The sequence below is a fragment of the Glycine max genome, chromosome 12 (assembly GCF_000004515.6).
Source record: "Glycine max cultivar Williams 82 chromosome 12, Glycine_max_v4.0, whole genome shotgun sequence".
Taxonomy (NCBI): domain Eukaryota; kingdom Viridiplantae; phylum Streptophyta; class Magnoliopsida; order Fabales; family Fabaceae; genus Glycine; species Glycine max.
In genome coordinates this window covers 12939769-12961451 of record NC_038248.2, presented here as the reverse complement: position 1 = coordinate 12961451, position 21683 = coordinate 12939769, and the positions used below count along the sequence as shown (strand labels likewise).

General features: G+C 34.1%; 1 non-coding gene across 1 annotated transcript; it reads left to right on the top strand.

The window, feature by feature from the left end:
• The first annotated feature begins 19775 nt into the window (after positions 1-19775).
• On the top strand, positions 19776-19882 carry LOC112998643 (small nucleolar RNA R71). The gene has a single exon (XR_003263737.1). It is a non-coding gene; the product is annotated as a small nucleolar RNA R71 (small nucleolar RNA).
• The last annotated feature ends 1801 nt before the right edge of the window (positions 19883-21683 follow it).

Here is a 21683-nt window from a genome sequence, read left to right as displayed (position 1 = left end):
GCTTTTAACAGCTCAGTTAGTTTAGTACTTTGGTGGATATTACATGTGGAATTCTCTAATGTAGGCACAAGAATAACAAATTTGGAATGTGCAGTTTTGTCATTTGGTAATAACAATGAGGATATACCACTGGAAGCAATAGTCAAAACAATATCACCTTTTGAACACAATGCACAGGCTAATGTCTTCCATATAAAAGTCTTCTCAGTACCTCCATAGCCATACAGGAAAAAAATTCCACCAACTTGTCTATTCACAACATTCATGGTTGAATTGAAGATTTTCGTTTGCTCTTTTGTATTGGCAGTGCAACAACATTCCTATCTGAATCTTAATAGTTTCTATTGTATTAATATTACATATTTATTACTAACTTGTTAGAGAAGCAAAGTATGTTTGGAAATTACGTTTTAGTTGAACCTTGTCAAAATTCTTTTCAACATACATGTATCTATTACCGTAATGTGATGGCATTCCATCTCTTAGAAAAGGCATGCTTTGATAATCCTTTAATTATTTTTTGTTGGACTATAATATCTCCTCAATTCGAATCAGTGCCAAATTCTATAATTCTTTAATTGGCAGCTCTAAATCTATGAACGAAAATGCTAAATTTAATTTTTTAGTTCTTAACAGAAGTTGGAACTCATACAAGAAGTGTAGAAATTCACATCGAATATCTATGTTAGGAAATTCAGATGAAATTAATATCGAATATATATACATTACTTGGTATGTTTGTAATCCTTCTCTAATCATGTAGAATACCCTCAATTAGACACTCTCATGTTTTAGAGCACACATGCTTTGGTCTCTCAACGTTATTAGATATGAGTTTATAGCAAAGCTTGCTCAATGGTATGTTTGCTTAATGTTATTAGATATAATTAGACACTCCCATGTTACAAACAATCTTCTTAGAAATTGGCCAGAACCCCAATGGTATGCTTCTCTTAGAGCCTGAATGTATTCCTTATCATCAAGCAAGAAGCCTATAGCAAAGCAAGCTTCTCTAAATGTAGGATATAATTGACCATTGACTGTAAGGATTTCTTCATAATCGTTTGGTCCTTTAACAAAAACCAACATCATACTAAGATAATACAACTCTCCGATACTTAGGGGCACCCAGATAAGCCTTCCAAATGTATAGCCTCTTTTACGTGGCTTCCAATGTCTATCCTTTGCTACGTATGTAAATTTTTTTATGAATTGCACATATGTTAGATGCTTTCCTTCATTGAAAAGGCTATTAGCTTGTAGTCATGATGTAAACATCGAATCCTTAACAATTGGCTTTGAGAGTAAAGCCTCAATATCATCATCATCTTCAAATATTATTGAATTTTCACTAGGTAAATAAAAGTACAATCTTTTAACAGTAGGTGATCTCTCGTGTATCTGGAATGAAAATATTCTCCAACAAGCTTCACAAGAAGAAATATACCTCTCATCAACATAGTGCTTAACATCATCAAAACACTGTCCTGTTGTTCCATCATTATTTTGAACTGGTACAAGAGTCGCAATGATGCGATCATATCCTTTATTGATGTATTGAAATAAATATTTGATAAATGTTGATTGATTGCACCATTCTATGTTAAGGTGAGCCTGATATCTCAACAATAGGTTTGGATTGTATGGCACTACATATCTATTTTTCTCAATATATTTTCCATCATTACGCCTTCTATAAATAGGATATCCATCTTGATCAACTACAGTTTCACATTTCCATTTTTTTGGAAAAAATCTAGAACATTTCCCATCTTCCATGCAAGGTGACTTTCTGTTTGCATGACCACATGGACCATGCATCATATGATTCTTGGCACGCTCATAGAGTTATGGTTGTTCAATAGCGTATGGTATCCCAACTGATATGATTGTGTCAATGCCTAGAAGAGATGGATACTTGTTGGTAGGATGCAAAAAAAGCAAGATATAAGCATGTGGCAATCCTCTGTTTTGGAATTCAATTGTGTAAATATATGCAATTGCCAAATGGTAAGTTAAGCACTAGCATAAATACAATAATTATTTAACTACTACATGCATTAACAGTGGATCACTTACATCCAAGTACATTCCCTAAAAGTTTTTAATCTACTAAGTCAAACATTAGTTGTTCTAGCTTGAGTTTAAAAATTCTTGTCACAATATCTAGCCGATCTTGTGCAGTTAAATTAAGAGCTAAAATTGACCTTTGAATCCCAGGACAATATGGATAACAAGTGAAACTCAAGAACAAATTTAGAAAATCAATACTGCTACATATGGTCATTCCACCAAAGTACAACTGATCCATATACCTGCGGCTACCAACAAAAGATGAAGGTAGAATAATACGCTTTCCACAATTCACATGTTGACTTTCATCTGCTTGTTGTGAGTTTTTTAAAGTGTTGTATTTATCATAATGCAACTTCTTTTTATGATTTCTTATAAACATTAGTTGTTCTGCTTCAATCATTGTGTAACCATCAACAATAAATTATTGAAACAAATTTCTAGATAAAGTTTGACCTTCACCCACTCTAGATTGAAGCCTAAAACATAAGAACTCTCTGATTGTTAGTTTGTTTCTCTTTCTTTGATCTGAATCATCCATGTCTCTATGTTTGATGTCATTGTGGTACCCATCTTCACCATAAGGAAATAGGAGAGGATATTGCAATCCAAGATAACTTGCATCAAGCTCATTTATTCTTTGTAATCGTCCACTATGTTTTTCAAGTATTATGTCTCAATTTATAGGTTGACCTGCATCACCAAAAATAACTACAGCCACCTCTAAAATTGTGGGCAGATTATAAATTCTTCCATCTTTTGTCCTGTATGCTATCAATTGTAAGTTAAGATTCTTTGTGTGGAAGTTATCATATCTTTCTTTGGCCATCCTAAAGGACTTAGCAAACACATTGTACTCATCAAACATTTCTTTTAACTTCAACACAAGCTGTGGAGGAAGAATATTTTTCCATCCATAAATTACAAGAAAATGTCATCAATCATATGGAATGAATAATTCTATACATCAGTTAACAGTATTAAGGGCGTGTGAAAAACATATTATACATTATGTAGTTCAAAAATGCTAAATATCAAACCAAGGTCTTAGATGAACCTTTCAGACTATGCACTCAGATTATGAACATCTAAACATATAATTGAAATAAACAATTCATATCAAAATATTCCATTGAAAAAGCTATTCAACATTCCATGATAAATCATATAGTTATTATTTTAAGTTTAACTCTTAAGTTTCTAACACTACACACTTAAAGAGAACAATAATCTGAAGTCAGTAATAAGTTTAGCATTCAAATTCACATTACAGGTGTTGTCATACAAGCAACAATCAACCAATACCACAATTAACAGTTGTACACTGATACAAAAATATAATAACATAAAAAGCTTTAAATCTCAAACTCTGACAAAAACTCTAAAAACACATTTTACCTTGTTCCACCAATTCTATTTTCAATTTCATTTTTTGTGTTGTAGATATACAGCTGAGCAAATTTTGGAGGTTTCCCCGCCATTGGTAATAGGCTTCCAAGCGAGCTGAAAGCAAACATCACATTATAAGCTCTGATATTTTATTGGTAATTTCTGCTTCGGCATGATTCTCGATCACATAGTAGTTGTTGCAACAATATTGGAGGATTCTTAAGACGACGAAGTTGTATCCTTCCAATGTTGCAACAAAGATTATATTTGGCATTAACATCATTTCTATTTTTTCTCGTCCTTTCCTGATACCATATAGTAGCTTGGCAATATGGACACGTTTTAATAAGGTCTCCTAGATCAACATATCCTAATAAAACAAAGCTTATTAGTTTCACATTAGTAAAATTATGCATAAACTAAAACTTTGTCGATAGACACTAAAACCTGTGCTAATGTGGTGAGCAGAATCATCAATCCCATCTTATAGCTCATCATCATCATCTAGTAAATTATGATTGGTTTCTGCATAAAACCCAACATTAATAATGCAATATTATTTTTTATATAGTCTGATTATTATTGTTACCTGCATTTCGAGTAGTTTCATTTGGATAGCCTTCATATGTCTGATCAAGAGGATCATTTGTGTGTTCAGGTACAATGCTATGATCATGGCTTTCATTATCTGTGTGTGTAGCACACGATGAAGATGTAGCAACAAATTCATTCAGTAAATTATTTCAAATTCTACAGATATTATTAATAGTTTTGCTTCGTCTGTTTAGGAGGTCATTGCTCTTTGGCTGAGTATTTGTGATATCTACTAATGGATTTTGAAAAGTTTGATGGTTGCCTTTAAAATTCACAACACAAGCTTAGTGGTTCAGTTATAACAACAATACACCTTATATAAATACACCAAATACAATGTAAGGATATTAGCGTCCTGTTACCACTGTTATGTTTAGTTCTTGGTAAAGATTTTCCTTGCAATATGAGTTTTCGTTTTAATCTTGTGGCTTTAGCATCAAATATTATGTTACAAATTTTTTCTTCCATGTTTCATTACCTGCAAAATAAAAGTGGATTAATAATAATTATAACATAGTTAAAGCATTATTGTAGAAGATTCATAGTTGTTGTTTTAACAATCTGGAACAAATATATCTTAGTACAAATATAGTTGAGTTCAAGAATTATTGGAGAACAGTTGATCCACTTTTTAGTTTGATATATTGTTTTTTGGATGTTATATCACTGCAACATCAAGTCTAAGTGACCTACCATGAAACGTCACTTAGTGGGCCAAGCAGTAAAAGAATAGCTTTAGTCCAATTTTTTTGCTAGCTTTTGTTAGTCAAACCAACTTGTTGACAACTTTTAGTCTATGTTAGACTTAGTACACTTTTAGCAATCTTTTAGTCTCCATCTTAGTAGACTTAGTAGATCTTAGAAGATTTTGTAGATATTTTTTTGTTGCTACTATATACTCTATTAAGTCACCATCTTTCATTTTTGTAATTTTATTCAATGCAGTGTAAGTCGATTAAGGTGAAACTGATGTGGCGTAGAAAACTTTGTTACTCCATAAACTAAGTTTGGAAAGGTAAGCTACTACAAATAGGTTAACCTCATACAAAGCTTAATATGTTGTCACTTGGAAATATATTCTTGTATTAGTTTAAAAACAATTACTGACTTACATTACTTTAAATTAAGATGATTTGAAAAAAGTAGATACAAGAATTGGAAAAAATCTATTAATTACAATACAAAAAAAACACCTTTGTTGGCTATGAAAATACTATTAGTGTGATCACATTTGGTCATAATAGGTTATCATGATTTCAAATTTCATTGTTCATATTTGATAGGAACACTAAATTAGTCTTGATGTCAACAACAAACATCATTAACATGCCAAAATGCACAAAAAAGATCATTCAATTTGATTACACTAATTGGTTACAATGTCAAAGCAATTTTCAATCCTTAACTACATGTTGATTCATGAGAATCAGCAACAGCACCCTGGTCTGCATGATTTCTGCTTCCACCAAAACCTTGAGATCTCGGGTCCTCCTGTTACTTTTTAATCCATTCAATTATCATTGCCTATGGTGCAGGTTGTGTAATAATCATCTTAGCATTTTCAATTACTGATAATTTTGAAACAGTCTTTCCACACCTAACTGATAATATCAAAGGCTTTAACTATTAGTAATAAGTGTAAGGTTTCAAACAAACATAGAATTATAACAAATAATACTTAACAGAACTCTTATGCGGCAGTTAAGTACTATTTGGTATGAAACATTCTGAGCACTTGCTTATCATGATAGATTTGATGTACCACATATCCATCATGATAGTTACTAACATTTTCAAGTTGTCTTCCTTCACCACCAGCTCTTTCAATTAAAAAAAGTAGTTGTTTGCCAGTGAGCGCCATTACCTCTGTCGGATAAACTTTTGTATCATAATTTTGAAGTCAGAAGATCAATGTTATCCAAATTTGCTCATACTTTGAAAACCATGTGACCTAGATCACAAATTTGTAAGTACCCATGTGAACAAAATGAGATTCTGGCATTCCACATCGAGCAACTTCTCAACATCAGCTATTGGTAATTTTAACCATGTAGTCCCAGATTCATCATATACTTAAACTATTAATGAATAGTTGTAATTTAACGGTGTGTTAGTATTGGCAGGTTCATTATGCAACCAAAAAAACCCAAATCAATGTATTTTATTTGATTTACATACTTGGGAATGATTGGAACACTCATTTCACTTACATAGTGGCTAGTATCATTATACTCTACCAATCATTTGGCATCTTCTAATTTCCACCAAGGTTTATTATCCATGAATCCAATGATTTTGGCCCAAAGTACACACAAACCATCCTTCGAAATAAAAGCAACATATGTGTCATTGGTAAAGTACACATTAACCATATTTAATAATCCAAATATTAATAACTAAATTAAGATACAATAAAAAAACTAACACGTCCAATTAAATGCAAATATGCAATTCTTTTGTGAGGATGAATGATTAGAAATTTGAAATAGATGTCTTTTGCCATTGGTCCAATGTGAATGTCATAGACATTATCATGCCTCACTCTGATAAAACAAATATAATGTTAGGGTTCAACCAATACATACACTGCTCAAAGGCAACATACATTTTCCTAAAGTCATATATAAGGTATTTACACTGATAACGAATCTATACCTCATTCTAGAGTTAAGCATGGTTGGTAGGTTTGGATCCAATATAATCTTGCTCACATTAGACAAAGTTTCAATATATATTTCACTTGTTTTATTGTCATGTATTTTGTAAATTGCCAAGAAGATTTTAATGTTGTGTAATTCCATCTAAATCCACTTCAAACCTTAATATTAAATCATACCATGAGTGATGGCACCACATGGTCTGAGTTTGCTATATTGAACTGCCAAAAAAGGAGGTGCAACATTACAATCGCTTATTAAATCTATGATAGCTTCAACATAGTCACCATAGAAAATGCAGTCAATAGCATTCATGTATAAAAAATACATAAGATGTTCTATCATTCACTAGACAATATATAATAATGTAAATTTAAGTTAAACAAATCATATTGTCCATCACTGGGTTGAGTAAAAATTCTTTGAATGTTGTTGCCATCTTTGACATTGTTCAACTGAGGATATTGCTGAAATCCACCCAACAATGTCTTCAACAGATAACATATAAAACAAATAGATTAAAAAATTTGATGATAACATATGGACTAAAGTCTACAATACAACTATGATACCTATGTTGTGACACCCTCTACCCCTCACATATATACTAATAAAGGAATAAAAATTTAAATATTAATTAAAAGTATTTGTAAAACATTTTTAAATACAAGCCTTTCAAAGGGGTAAAAGGCTCACATTCACTTTCTTCTACATCATATTCAAACTTGTCCAAATAAATAATAAAGTCATCTCAGCTCAAACAATGTTGTCTAAGCTTCATACAATTAACATAGAACCTATATCCTAATGTCACATCCTATCAGAGCGTTGTGTTCCCATGTCCTCTAGCATGAGGTTCTTCATAGTCATCCACCTATTCATCTGCTTCCCCGAACACAAAGTTCAAGATCATCACAGGATCCAAACACAAACAGCAAACCGGGAGTGAGTTATCACATTCCTAACTACTAGAGAGAAACAAGACAACATATAGTAGCCAAATACAATTTACTTAGCATATCTCACATTATTTCATCACTTTGTCATTCAAAATTCACTTTTCAATCATCAATCACAATACACAAGAATCACACACTCCGATCAAGACATAATAACACATCAATTTCATAATAAAAAATTAGCAAACGTATGCAACAGTTATGCTAAGACTCAAGCCTATATGCAATGTGGTACCATGTCAGTGAAAAACCTCGCCGGGCGCCTAGGAGTACATGACAAGACAAACCACACATTAGCAAGTCAAGTCACTCTCACTAGGTAATATCATAGGGAGACCAGTCAGGGTCATAGTGTTTTGTGAGAATGCTCCAACCATATGGGATCAACATAGGCTTAAAGGAGCACTCAAACCGTGTGACCCCCAAGGCCTACACTCCGAAGAGTCCGTCAGGGCCTCTCCCTCCTGATTCAGGCCCAACCTAGAAAATATTTCAGCACATAGACTCTATCTATGAACTGTACAAAACACACGACTCCTCAATTGTTCTCAAAATAGTTTTAACTCGTCGCCCTAAAAGGGACTTAACATTAACTCGTCGCCCTTAAAGGGACTTAACATTAACTCGTCGCCCAAAAAAGGGACTTAACATTAACTCGTCGCCCAAAAAGGGACTTAACATTAACTCGTCGCCCTTAAAGGGACTTAGCATTAACTTGTCACCCTTAAAGGGACTTATAGTCGTGTAATTGTAGAATTCATAGTTAATACTCAATGCACACAACATCTCAATCACATACATACACAATTTATCACATACACTCGATCTCAATCACAATGGTATAATCTCAAAATAGCATGTTATCACTTCTCATGAATCATATTCACTTTACCTATGAACTATGCAATATACACAACTACTCAATTGTTTTCAAAATCATTTTAACTCGTCGGGTTCCCACAATGGATCCCATCACAATACTCGTCGCCCTTAAAGGGTGTTACAATTGTGTGATTGCACAGTTCATAGTTCACAACTCAATACACACATCTCATCTCAATACACATGTATTTCATCATCTGTCACATGTTCAATTTATCACATAATCACAGTTTGAATCATCATTTCATAACCACAACATAACAATTTATACAAAAGATTTCATCACAACATGGGGTGTAAAATCCCTGAAATAGTTTCTCACAATTATATCAAAAATTAATTAATCAAATTCATGGGTTAAACACAAAGACATCAAGAGCACTCAAGTTTATCAATCAATTCTCATCAGGACATCAATTGGTACATAGAACACAATAATATTGTATTTATAATCATAAAGAGAAAATTATAATTCAATAAACATCCCAAAATAAACCCAAATTTAGTTCTCTAAGGATCCCTACACATGTTCATTCTAACCCCCAATTGCGATAAACTCATCCCTTACCTCTGAGGAGCGAACTCACGTGTCTTTCGACAGTGATAGCGGCATCTCTAGCGGTTCCCTGAGATTCCTCCAGTTATTCCTCCGACTGCTCTGATAGAATTCCCAAACATCAGAGAGACAAAGAAGAGATTGAAGCCTCCACTTGTACTGTCTTCATGCGATTCCTTTTTCTCCCTCCACAAATATTATCTTACAAATCCCAAGAATGAAAGTGTGCGCAATTTAATTTAGAACAACATATCCAAATTTCATGAAAATCCAACGGTTAACAAAACTGGGATCGTAGTTTTACTGAGACCGTTTGGGTTTCTGCGGGAAAAGAGAAAGCTACGGTTAGAAGGGCATTTCTCTTAGCTCTAACATGTTTTTGCAATTCCCAACGGTGAGCATGCTCTAAATTTTGTTGCGAACGTGGTACTCAAATTTCACGATGATCCAACAGTGAATGAGTCTGAGATCATCGCTTTTTTGAGACAGGTTTTGTGGGCTACGGGAAAAAAGAAAGGGTTTTGGAGAGAAGAGAGAAAACGGAAATGAGGGAAAGGAAAGACATCGTCAGTCTAAAAATGACCTAACATCGCTATTTATACCTAGGGTACACACAACCTATTATTACTCTATTTATTTATTTTTAATATTTTATAAAAAAAAGAAACTCTATTTTATTCCCTATCAAATGAATAAATCAAATATTTTTTTTTCTTCAAATCATTATTTCTCATTATTTATTTCTTTATTAAAACATGATCATTTTTTAAAACTCTATTTATTTATAAATAACAATTCTTTTTAAATTAGTTTATGAAAAATGGGATGTTACATATGCAGTATGCAGGAATTTCAATAGAATCAGTAAAGGCTTCAAATGGAACTAATTTTAGGTAAGATAGTTAACTCAATGATTCAGATAGCATTGAGGTAACCACAAAGAATCTTGTTAGTTCAGGCTTATATTCATGATTTGCTAATCGTAATTCAATACCATTCTTCATAATGCTAACATTTTGCAAAATATACAACTTTCCTTCTTCCATATTTAAACAAAGCATATTCCAAATATCTTGTCCAACACATGTTTGTATTTGATCACCCTTATTCCAAATAAATATAAAGGTTCCAGTTAGACACAAAATAAATATCAACTTCTCAACTTAAATAGATTACATATAAACATAATAATTTCCTACCTCATTGTCAAGCAAAATCATTTCAAACTTGCCAATTGCCCTTCCATTAACGTGGTCAACAGTTTTCCATAGCTTACTGACTTGAGCCTTTACAGCCCAACAGGTTATAGAAGGACTTATAGATTTGACTAGGATTAATATGAATTCTAAAAGTGTCATTTTGCATACAAATATGAAATGAGATGCTGAAATACAACAATGAGGATGGCAAACACTCATATAAATCCATGGACATTGTATTGGATGGGTCAAAGCAGAACAAGTTTATACATGTTTACTGTTCCAATTACCACTGTTATTACTCGAATTTTATCAGCACTTGCTCGAACGTGTGCTTGCTAGATTTCAATTTCCTTCAGCATATTAACCTTTGGTAAGAATGATAGTGTGGATTGTCATTTCCTAACACGTGCTCGAGAGTGTGGCCTATCATTTCCTAATGACAAAAGTTAGTAGGCTCTATTAAATGACATTGTTTGAATATATAGGCATCCAAAACATAAGATTTTAAGAATGACATGTGTACTTTGTCAATCAATAGTTGTTACTGCCAAATATCAACACCATTGAGCCATGTGAAATTGACAATCACGATATGTCATTCATTACCCAATGTTATTACCACCGAAATAAATAAAGTATTGGTTCATTATGCTACTTACTTTTCATTATTGTATCTAAATAGGTTAGCAATGGAAATTGTAACAGGCTTCACGTCACATTTGTTGAACCATATCTTTATTATATTTGATTCTAAATAAGATATCAATGGAAATTGTTAGTACCTCACTTTAAATTGCTAAGTTATTCACTTTAAAAATTGTATCTAAATAAAGTTTGTGAACAACATTTATTATATGTTTGAATCTAACTTGAACAGTCTATTAACATTATATTGTTATCTAGATAGTTTACCTTTTACCTAAATGACAGACAATAGTTAGTTTTTCAAATTTTGATCTAATTGTTGATTAACTAATGATTTTTAAAAGAAAATAATGAAATTAAGTACATAGTATTTAACATAGCACATCATTTAACACAAATTTAGATTGAGTTTAAATTAACAACACATGTACTTAACTCATTAATATTAAACATTGCATGAAGTTATCAACACAATCCACAAATGTTTTGTTTGTCATTTTATTAGATTATCACAAGACATGTGTGATAAAATGTTCAGATTAACCAAAGTACTTAATACATTCATCCAAATACTAGTTTGCCACATAACAAACAAAAAAAGCTCTTCAACAGTGCTTCATCATCATCACTCAGTCTTGATATGTTTGATCACCCTGGTTGAGGATAGTTGTATCGATGATAAATCTTCAAATGGTATATCATCCCATTGAGTAACAGATAGGATGAAATTGGGCTTAGCTCGTGTAATGGATCCTGGTAAAAGTGGATCAGACTTAGCAATGACAGAGAAGCATTGTTGCATCAAAATATGAATTGGAATCAATTAATCATACACCATTCCTGGTTGATTAAATAACAATCAACCCAAATGAGTAACAAAAAATAACTTACACTGTCAAAAACATTATTATTCTCATGCACCGACGACATAGATGACTCATCTTCATCTTTAGAAATATATTAATCAACCCAATTAGTAACTAGTGCACTAAATCTTAAATAGCCAATAACTCATTGAACCTTACCTGAAGGACAAAGGTAGGAAGCTTAGCAACAATAGAACTGATTAATGCCTCGTCTTAAGATAATTGAGAAACAGAATGGCGTGTATTGCCAGGGACTACCTTGAACCTGAAGGCCAACCTTTTTCCCAATACATGATCAAGAGCTTCCGGTATATCTCTTGGATCAAAAACCCCTTCCTATGTAATTATAAATATGACACCATTAACGTAGCTCTACAATATTATGTGTACAAAAGGAATATTCACACATCATGGTAGATATAATATGCTTCACCTCATCAATAATTCTCTACTTAATATCAGCTATAGTCTCATTTATCAAAGCATAACATTCCCAATCCTAGAGTGTAAAAATGACAGATTCACAAGGCTAAGCCACTCTAACATCTACATGAAACTATGGCAAAACTTGATGAATTAAAAACTATACACAATGATAATAACACTGATTCTATGAAATTTACTATTTAGACATCCTACATGTTCAACTTACTTTGGTATCGTACTTGCACTTTCATTTCCACAACCAACACATAAAATAGGCAAAGCCTCTCCATCAACCTTCTCATTACATTTGGGACAAACATCATAAATTCAACCATGGCTACCAACAATTTTGGTATAGTAGTCACAGTCACACACACACACTCCTACAACATAGTAATGACATGAAATCGTAAGTGAATACAACATTTGTGTTAACATTCAATTGTTGATATGATGCTAAGTCGAAACCAAATAATGTATCAAAATTAATTCAAAACTTTTTTACTTAGCTAACTCCATCAAAATATATCATTTTTGCATTATGCAGAAAGTGATCTCCAACAAAATACAGTGAATAACCCAAAATTTGGCTTCCTCTTTGAGTACAACGAATCATTGTTAGTTGACTTGGATCCATACTAAAATAAAGAAACAAATGTAATTATAAGTAAACTGTAAGTATGCATAACTACATCATAACATATTCATTCGCATGAAGTAGATAACCGATCCTTGAAGTCCACAATCTCCTTGATGTCACTATTCACAAAAATCTGGGAACCATACATTGAACACAATCTCCTTGATGTTGCTATTCACAAATATCTAGGAACCATAAATTGAATTATGTATTGATATAGGATAAGTGTCTGTATTAAATGAAACAATCATTACATTAATCATTGGCTAATCAAACATTTAAATTGAATGTTCAAAACGAATAACCTCTAGGTTCTTTGATTTTAGCCATATACAGCAACAACACCACAAGCCTAGTAACATGGTTATCCAAACATTCCTTAAGCTTCATAGCAAATGCCTCCCATAAAGTACAACTGATAATACTTCCACTATGTCACATTAAATACATATAACATTGAAAAACTTCTGAAACTAATAAATGTTACTAACAACTTATTATTCTTATAATAATAAACTAATGAATGTTACTGTCAGTTACAAATGCAGGTAACATTAACAAATCAAATTTTTGGTTCTTAGCATAAAACTAATGAATATCATTCATTTTTCATTGTGAAAACCACTTTCTTTGGCTTGCCATGCAGATTTCATTGACCAATTTCAACAACTTCACCAATAACATCTTCAAGAAAAACCCAAAATTAAAAACATAACATTAACATGTTAATCAAATCAATTCTTCAATTTTAAAAAAATTGTACCACTACTACAAAGTTGGTATTCTACGACAGTCAAAAACAACATACAACGACGGTGCATGACCGTCTTTGAAAGTTAAACACTTTCGACGACGGTTCTGGAAACACCGTCTTAGAAAAACCATACCTTCTAAGGTGGTGCTTACGTAAGCACCATCTTCGAAAGGTTGCTTTCAAGGACGGTACTTGATCGAGGCCGTACCCGAATCAAATAAACATTAAAAATGTAGTATCTAGGAAATGATCCTAGGTCGTCTCCCAACGAGCAATGGTCAACCAAACGTTCATAACAGATAGTAGGAAAATAGTAACGAATTCCGGGGGGGGGGGGGGGGGGGGGTTGTTTGCTTTTGTAAATTAAACAGCGAATAGATGTGAATTAAAAAATATCAGAATTAAAACATGTTGCTTCCCCTTGATTCACAAGCAAGTCTCTCATCCTAGGTTACAAGAGTTTATCCTTTATCAGTTCAACCACTTAATCCAACCCTAAATTAAATTACTAAGCGAAATTTAACATAAGGCATTCATTATGTGATTAAGCAACACATACACCAATTAATCATAAATGATCATTAAGCATGAACGTGAATTAAGCGCAAAGACAATTAATCAAGCACTAAGCATGCATGAATTAATAGCAACAAAATCAGAGTAATTAGTGAAGAGGAAAAACTGAACAGAATTTAACAGTAATAATAGAACCTCAAAGAGAACTGTGCTTGATCCTCAAGAGAAAACAACGTTGGGGACTTAGCCTTCCATTAATCAATAGAGAATGAAATTTTATTGAAGAACAAAATTTTATTGCTAAAACTAAAAGTCAAAATTGGAATTGCAAAAACGAAAAATAAAGCAGAAAGAGAAGAGAAGGGCCTAAACTAGAACCTTGGTGCTGTTATATAGTTTTCCAGCCCCAAAGCTTACAAATCTATTTTAAATCCAAGCTCATAAATAAAATAAAATCAAATCTAGATAAGATAAGATAAGATCTAGATGAAATAATATCTAGATGAGATCAAATCTAAATAATATCTAGATAAGATAAAGTCTAGATAAGATAAAATTTTGTAGAATAAAATAGTCTGTCCTCTTCAAGTCCAAGCCCAATTCTGGATTCAAGCCCAATACTTCATTAATTCCTGAAATTAGATTAAAAACATCAAATTAGCTTAATGGGCCCAAATAATAAAACTGCCTAATTAATTTGACAATTAAGATTAATCAGTACTAAAAATGGTGCAAAAAGGGTTAAGAAATAGGAGAAAATAATGGCACATCAAAAAACCCCCATACTTAGCCTTTTGCACTCCTGGGCAAAATGAAAGAAAGAACAAAATCCAAGGATATCAAAGAGAGACAAACAAAAACATTTACATATTTCTCAATGAACATCAAGGAATGAAAGGAATAGGTAACATCTAACATGAAGAGATCCAAAGAGTCAAGACATTCATGAAAATCATCCAAGCAACCCAATCATGGCAAAATAGTTAATCAGCTCAAGAATGAAAAGTGATAGAGCCTCACAAGATATACACTCTAGCTCTCAAGTGTCTAGGCTACTGTTTACTCTCGAAGCACCCATGAAAACAAACACCACATAGACTTGGCAAAATTCTAAAATTGACAAACAACTTGACAAACACATGCACATGAGGATCAAAAGGTCTTTAAAGGTTGTAATGGGACCAAGGACAGGGTAGGGGAAAAAATATGGAATAAGTAGCTAAATCCCAAAGGAATAGAGGAGTAATGGGGAATAAGTGGAAATTAAGCACAAGTAGTAAACTCAAACCCTCTAATATCAACAAAATCAACCAAGGCTCCCAAATCAAGTCCTCATAACAAGACCTCATTTATTCAACTTCACTTCTTTTCTTCTTCTCTTTTTTTTTTTTTTTTTGAACAGTACGAATTTGCAGAATTTGCAGCAATTGAATTTTTTTTTTCATTTTTTTTAAACAGTATGAATTTGAAGATTAAAGCAAGAACTAGGCAATATATATATATACATCAAGCATGGCCAAAATAAAACATTAAGCATGGCCAAAAATCATATCTTCCAATGAAACATACCCCCCCCCCCCCCCCCCACACACACACACTTATTCCCAAAACAATTCCAAAGCTCCAAAATTCCTTAAGGGTAAGGTGATATCATGGTTTTTCACTTAAGGCTTGTAATGAGCTTCAAAACAAAGAAAGGGGAACATAGGCTCAAAGGGGCTATCAAAGGAATTAATTCAAGGTAAGTCTATTTGGCTAGAAGCTTATAAGAACAAAATTGCCTAAATCATTTCCAAATATGCATGTGAATTAGGAAGCATCAACAAGAATCAAGCCAAGGCTATTGTGCAAGAAATCAATGGGGCAAAACACACCAAAAGATTATGATGATGGATGGCTCAAATTCTCACAAAGGTAAACTTATCACTTTCAAATTGAGCTTTCAAAAATATCATGACATGTAGAGGAAAAACAAGGATTTCAAATCACAAAATGTCAAGAGACTTTTATTTTCAGAACAATTACCCATTTCTTGAACATATCCTATAATTCAAAGAAAAATATGCAAAGTTGTACATGCAAACAAAATTGACCTAAAATATTCAACTAGAAACCCAACAAAACTAACAAATTTAACACAAACTAACTAAAAAAATTACTAAACCAAAACCAAAGAACACTCCCCCCCCCATACTTAAACAACACATTGTCCTCAATGTAGCACAATTAAAAGATTAAAAGCAATTAAACCATCAAATAGAATCGGACAAATGTAATAAAAGTAAAGGAGGAGATAGGAAAAGAAAAACTCCCTAAGTCATGGTGGAAAAGAAGTAAGCTGAAGTAAGGAGATCTTTTGAGCAAGGACAACCCCAATGTGTAATTGGATGCATCGCACATTAGCTCAAATGGGGTTGTCCAATCAGGTGCCTGAATGATAGGGGTGGTAGTCAGTGCTCTTTTGAGGCAATGAAAGACCTTTTTGCATGTATCATTAAAGTCAAACTCCACCTCCTTTTGCAAAGAGTTGGATAGTGGAAGGGCTACTTTGCTAAAATCTCTTATAAAGCGCCTGTAGAATCCTGCATGACCAAGAAAAGATCGCACCTCTCGCACGCAAGAGGGGTAAGGCAATTGTGAAATAACAGAAATTTTTGCAGGATCTACTTCAATGCCCTTTTTGGAAATAATGTGGCCTAAAACTATACCTTGCTCAATCATAAAATGACATTTTTCAAAATTTAGAACAAGGTTAGTTTTAGTGCATCTATTCAAAACCTTTTCCAGACTATCCAAACAAATATCAAAAGAGGATCCATATACAGTGAAATCATCCATAAACACCTCTACGCAATTTTCTAAAAAATCACTAAAAATACTAATCATGCACCGCTGGAATGTACCAGGGGCATTGCACAGGCTGAAAGGCATCCTCCTATAGGCAAAAGTGTCGAAGGGGTAGGTGAATGTGGTCTTTTCCTGATCCTCAAGAGCAATAGTGATTTGCATATAACCAGAAAAACCATCAAGGAAATAGTAGTGAGATTTACCTGCCAGGCGTTCAAGCATCTGGTCAATGAATGGCAGGGGAAAATGGTCCTTTTTGGTAACCTGGTTCAGCCTCCTATAGTCAATGCAGACTCTCCAACTGTTCTGCACCCGAGTAGGAATCAACTCTTCTCATTTTTTATCACGATGAGGCCGGTTTTCTTCGGAACTACCTGGACGAGACTCACTCATTGACTTTGGGAGATAGGATAAATGATTCCAGCTTGCAAAAGCTTGGTTACCTCCTTCTTCACTACATCAAGAATTACCGGGTTGAGTCTTCTCTATGGTTGTCTTACTGGTTTAGCCCCATCCTCTAAATTTATTCGATGCATACATGTGGATGGGCTAATACCAGGAATGTCCGCCAAGGTCCAGCCTATAGCCTTCTTATGCTTCTTGAGAACTGATAATAGCTTCTCCTCTTGCTCATCAGCAAGGGAGGCAGATATAATTACTGGAAACCTTTTGCTATCATCCAAGTAAGCATATTTTAAATTTGATGGTAGAGGCTTCAATTATGGTATGACCGGCTGGATAGTGGTAGAAAGAAATGGTTTCTCAGCCTGTACCTCATAAAGAAAGTCATAAGTATGTGTACTTCCTGAAACATGGTTATTTCAATCTGATCTTATAAAATCAATCTCAAGAGGTAAAACATCAGACATGTAATCAATATCAAATTCAGATTCACTCTCAGCATCAAATTCAGACATATGATCAAGTACAAATTCATATTCAATGCATGAAGAGTGACAGGCATGCAGATTAGAACGAAGATCAGTCATGTATTCATCAACAATATGGTCAATTATTTCAACACAAAATACAGAAAGATCTTCAGATGGGTGTTTCATAGCATCAAGAATGTTAAAATGAATAGTTATATCACCAAACTCCATAGATAATGTTCCTGCATATACATCTCTCTTAGTTCTAGTAGTTTTCATAAAAGGTCTGCCTAGAATGATGGGAACTGATCCTTTAGAATATCCCTCCTCCATATTCAAAATATAAAAATCAACAGGGAAAATCAGTTCACCAACTCTAACTAGGACATCCTCTATGAAACCAGCAGGATAGGCAACACTTCTATTAGCTAAATGAATTACCACATCAGTTGACTGCAAGGGACCAAGAGATAGAGAATTAAAAATAGACAGAGGCATCACACCAACAGAAGCTCCTAAATCTAGCATGGCATTGTCAAACTTACTATTCCCTATAATACAAGGTATGTTGAATGTACTTGGATCTTTACATTTTTCAGGGATTTGGGGAACAGATTTACCAATCAATGCGGAGACATTTCTGCCCATACTAATTCTTTCACTTCCTTTAAGCTTCCGCTTATTAGTGCACAGCTCCTTCAAGAATTTAGCATATCTTGGAATTTGCTATATTGCATCCAGCAAAGGTATGTTTACCTCTACTTTTCTAAATGTTTCCGAGATCTCCTTCTCTGCCTCTTCCATTTTTTTGTTGAAAATTGCTCTTGGAGGGAATGGAAGAGGGATATGCTGCTTCTGTAAATAAGAATTATCAGTGGAAGATTCACCTGCATAGAAATTGTTAGGTAACTTACTCTTTAAATTTTTGTCATCATCTTTTTCTGGAGTAGAGTGAAGTTGGGCAGGTTCATTTGCGGATGAGGAAGATGCTACAGGTTGAGGTCCTTGACACTGCTTTCCCGACCTCAATGCAATGACACTCACATTTTTTGGATTTTGGACAGATTGAGAAGGTAATCGGTCAGAATTCTGGGACTGTTGTTGATTTAACTGTGTAGCCAATTGTCCCATCTGCTTAGTTAAGCTCTGAAGGGAGGCTCTGGTCTCTTGTTGAAACTGCACGTTTTGCATAGTCATTTGCCTCACAAGTTCTTCAAGTGAAGGTTGCGGAGGGGCCTCAACTGTTTGTTGTTTCTGGGGCTGTTGCTGTTGTTGCTGCTGGATTGGTGGAGGAACGTATGGTCTGCTTGGGCCAGCAACATTTTGAAAATAAGGTTGTTGTTGTTGTTCTTGTTGTTGTGAAGGATTCGACCATCTAAGGTTGGGATGATTCCTTCACCCGGGATTGTACCTGTTGCTGGAGAGGTCATAATTGTTCTGTTGTGGCTGATTTTGCTGCTAAGGTTGAGGAGGTCTGTTGTAGATGTTTGCAGCATAAGCTTCAGGCTATTCAATTGCTTCAAATTGTTGCACATAAGGGCAAAGGTCTATGTGGTGGTCGGCAGAGGAGCATAAACCACAGAGTCTGGCGACAGGTACAGATTTTTTATTCATGGCCAGTTGGGTTACTAGGTTAACCAAGGCATCTAGTTTACCTTCAAGCTTCTTAGTCTCACCTGATGAAGATAAATTCGTGGCTACTTCATGCACTCCTCTAATGACAATAGCATCATTTCTGGCACTAAATTGTTGGGAGTTGGAAGCCATCTTCTCAATTAAATTTCTGGCTTCAGTAGGGGTCATGTCTCCAAGGGCTCCACCACTGGCAGCATCTATCATACTTCTCTCCATGTTACTGAGTCCTTCATAAAAATATTGGAGAAGAAGCTGCTCTGAAATCTGGTGGTGAGGGCAACTGGCACATAATTTTTTAAATCTCTCCCAGTATTCATATAGGCTCTCTCCACTGAGTTGTCTAATACCTTAAATATCCTTTCTGATGGTCGTGGTCCTGGAAGCAGGGAAAAATTTTTCTAAGAATACTCCCTTGAGGTCATCCAACCTCGTGATGGACCTTGGAGCAAAGTAATATAGCCAGTCCTTTGCCACTCCCTCTAAAGAATGAGGAAAGGCCTTCAGAAATATGTGATCCTCCTGGACATCTGGTGGTTTCATGGTGGAGCAGACAATATGGAATTCTTTCAGATGCTTGTGTGGGTCTTCACCTGCAAGGCCATGAAACTTTGGAAGCAAATGGAGCAGTCTAGTTTTAAGAACATATGGGACATCCTCATCAGGGTATTAGATGCACAAGCTTTCGTAGGTGAAATCAGGTGTAGCCATTTCCCTTAGAGTCCTCTCACGGGGTGGAGGTTGTGCCATGTTCTCAGAATGTTCAAAATCAGAATGTTCAAAACTATAATGCTCAAAATCACCAATAACAGAATGCTCAGGATGCTCAAAAGGTACTAAATGATGTCGAACTAATCTATGAAATGTCCTATCTATCTCAGGATCAAAGGGTTGTAAGTCAGATGGATTGCCTCTAGTCATACACTATATTCAACATGCACAACTAGTTGTCTTCTTATGCAAGTAACAGTATATGTTTGAACTACAGCTACCCTCAAATGATATCCAAATGACTTGAAATTTTGTGAGCAACCTTATAAAATGATGAGAAGATAGCACAAAAAATTTCAAACAGAAATTCAAAGTCTAACTATAGAAGCTAAAAATGACAAGTTAAGAAAAATAAGAGAATAATACTTAGAAAATAAAAAACTTTTGACAGAATCGCAATTTTTTGGAAAAAGGAGAACTCAGCCGGCCTATGCCAGCCATAGGTCGGCTGCCACAGCTTGGGAAATTTTTTTTCTACCCCAAATACATATATAATAATTGCGATTTTGATAACCGGAGCAAAAGTTATGGCCGTTTGAAGTTTTGACAAAAATCAAATTTGCTACTTTTTTGGAACTTTAAAATCTTACCAAACTAAGGGCTCCAGCTATTTTTCCCACAAAATATGGATCAAAAGAAGTGACCACAAAAAAATTCAACCAAAAATAACAACTATAGCTACCAAAACAAAAAATCCCAATTAATTCAGCAAGGGTGGTCTCTAAAATCCGTCGCTAAGGGATTTCCACTACTACCCTGTTTTCCAGCAAGTGATCTATTCAGCAAAAGTGGTCGCTAAATCCGTCGCAAAACACTATTCACAGCAAAACACCAAAACTGAAACAGGGGAAGCGCTGAACAGAAAAACTAAAACAGAACACACAATAAACAAAATAACAAAGTACTAAACAATACTAACATAATACTAACACAACACTAACACAACACACGAAAGCATAAAACAACTAAACATAAAACACGAATTACTAGCTATTATGAACCTTTGGACACTGCTCCCCGGCAACAATGCCAAATTTGATCGAGGCCGTACTCGAATCAAATAAACATTAAAAATGCAGTATCTAGGAAGTGATCATAGGTCATCTCCCAACGAGCAATGGTCAACCAAACGTTCATAACAGATAGTAGGAAAATAGTAACGAATTGAGGGGGAGGGTTGTTTGCTTTTGTAAATTAAATAGCAAATAGATGTGAATTAGAAAATATCAGAATTAAAACATGTTGTTTCCCCTTGATTCACAAGCAAGTCTCTTATCCTAGGTTACAAGAGTTTATCCTTTATCAGTTCAACCACTTAATCAAACCCTAAATTAAATTACTAAGCGAAATTTAACATAAGGCATTCATTATGTGATTAAGCAACACATACACCAATTAATCA